This window comes from Palaemon carinicauda, chromosome 20 (genome assembly GCF_036898095.1).
Source record: "Palaemon carinicauda isolate YSFRI2023 chromosome 20, ASM3689809v2, whole genome shotgun sequence".
NCBI classification, from domain to species: domain Eukaryota; kingdom Metazoa; phylum Arthropoda; class Malacostraca; order Decapoda; family Palaemonidae; genus Palaemon; species Palaemon carinicauda.
Genome location: NC_090744.1, coordinates 94,522,789 through 94,525,288, shown reverse-complemented (window position 1 = coordinate 94,525,288; position 2,500 = coordinate 94,522,789). Strand labels below are relative to the sequence as shown.

General features: G+C 39.5%; 1 protein-coding gene across 1 annotated transcript in view; it reads right to left on the bottom strand.

The window, feature by feature from the left end:
• Window positions 1-2,500, bottom strand: part of LOC137659542 (uncharacterized) — a 439,525-nt gene that overhangs the window by 141,381 nt on the left and 295,644 nt on the right. The window lies entirely within an intron of this gene.

Genomic DNA, 2,500 nt, shown 5'->3' with positions numbered 1-2,500 from the left:
AGGATCACAAATTCTCATAAAAAAAAAAAAAAAAAAAATCGCCGGTTTTAATACGTAACTTATCAGATGTTGATGACGCAGAGTCATGGTCTAATGACGAAGGTGTATTCTAACGAAAGAATAGATTATAATAATTACTTTTAGATAAAAAAGTGTATTTACTATTTCTGGGACTTTGATTGTCGTTTTCCGACATCCCGTAGCAGATGCGGGTGCCAAATTTCCGTTGCTTCGTGCCATATCTCAGTCATAACTTATTTACCAGTTAATAGCTGATTAATTTTGAATTTTCTGATATCCTAGTAGTTATTAGCTGAGATATATTATGCGTATGCGGATTTCTGACGTTCTTATGACATCCACACCCAGAGGATTTTGATAGAATAGGGGTTTAGGTATGAATAAATTAAATATGATTGAGCCACACCTATCTTGACGCGATGAAGTCTCAACCCATCGTCTATGGACCAGTATGCAATTGAATATCAATCCTAGATGAAACCTTATGGGTCCATAGAACCATAAATGGCAAAGGCATTCTTTACGATACCTGGGTGTGTGTGTGAGTGTTTGGAGGAGCTGGGTTTGGTTCAAGTTGTTTCTTTGGCTGGACTTAGGGTAAAGACTTCGAAATAGTCTTTTCAATGCAGGGGTGGGGTTCAAAGGTGTAAAGGCCTCTCGTGAATGGTAGAGGCAAGGGAAAGTGACATTTCCCTATCAAGCAGGACAATACCCTAAAGACTGACCATATATACACATGATCACCACTCATGCCCCCTCTCCACCTAAGCTAGGACCAAGGAGGGCCAGGCAATGGGTGCTGATGACTCAGCAGATAGACCTATAGGCTCTCCCAAAGCCCGCATCCTTAGCTCACAAGGATGGTGAGGTTCCAGCGATCAAGGAAACTAACGACTTTGAGCGGGACTCGAACCACAGTCTGGTGGTCACCAGTCAAGGACGTTACCATATCGGCTATCACAAATTGCTGTCTCTTTAGCAAAGAACAAGAGCGTGAGTCATGGCAGATGCCATTATACTTTTGGCATCTTGTCGAGAACAATATGGAGGAAGATCTATGAATTTTAAATAGCCATAAATTAAGAGGAGCTTTGCAAATATATGGAGTTTTGCCAGTTTTATGAAGCCCCTCCCTCCCCTTCTCTCTCTCTCTCTCTCTCTCTCTCTCTCTCTCTCTCTCTCTCTCTCTCTCTCTCAATAAATCAACATTAATTAAGATTTTATTATGCATAACACATTTAGTAAAAACTTTTTAAATTGTAATGATAAATAACAAGTATCGCCTAAGCAGCAAAATAAATATATGCACACCAAACCTTAAAATCTCCAAAATAAAAATCTTATGGTAGATATGGAAGTTATCCTAAATCATCTTTAATTAAAAAAAACCTTCTTAAGCTGTCGAAATATTAATTTCTGAATCGTAAAAAAATAAATAATACATGATATACCCAATTCCAGTCCCTTATACCTCTCGTCAATTTGGGTATTCTCTCTCTCTCTCTCTCTCTCTCTCTCTCTCTCTCTCTCTCTCTGGGCTGCAGAAGTTCCAGCCATAAAACTTTATAACACAGATACAGGTAGGGCTTGCCCACTACAGCCCTTTAGTCGTAAACAGTAAGAGATTATGGATGTTGGAGTCAGGGCGCTGACATACGCTGCCTTTTGTGTGTTCTCTTGTATTTCAAATAGACGTCATACGCCATTACTTTACTCAATGAGATTTGCAGTTTGATATCGTCAATACTAGCTGGTTAAATATAGTGCAGCAAACAAACAATCAAAATTATGCATATTTTTTGAGTAAACAATACCATCAAAATTATTTTCTTTTTTCCCACCGGTATTCCTACAATCTACATTAAGGGATCGGTTGCCGGATGCGCACTCTCCAATGCCTTCTCCCAAAGCCATCCTCTTCCATTAAACCTCTTCTCTCCATATCATCCTTCACCTTATCTCACCATCTAAATCTCTGACTCCCCTTTGATCTTCTACCCTTAATAGGTTCCTCTGAAGCCCTCCTCACTCCCTCCCCACCATTCTTTCTCAACACGTTCCCACACCATCTCAGTCATAACACTCTTATCATCTCTGTAATCTTTACTACGCCTACCTTTCTTTTTATTTCAGCATTTTCCAATCTATCAAACAGTGATATTCCAATATTCCACTTCAGAATTCTCAGCTCTGTTCTCTCAAGCTCGGCTTTCTTTTTCCGTTGGAAACTAACGGCTGCAAGAATATGAGATATGAAGCGTTAAATAGTCTGAACGAATAAGGTAAAACGACAGTGGAGGTCCTGTAGCGTGGGGTTCCCCTGCTGTAGGGGACCGGAAAAGCAGCCATCAAAGTAAAGTAAGTAAGTAACCACTGACAAATTTTTCATTCACAAAAATTTACCATTGCAAATTTTGACGGACATACTCGCAAAAGAATAATTGGGTATGGTCGCTGTATTGACTAAAACTTCTGGTAG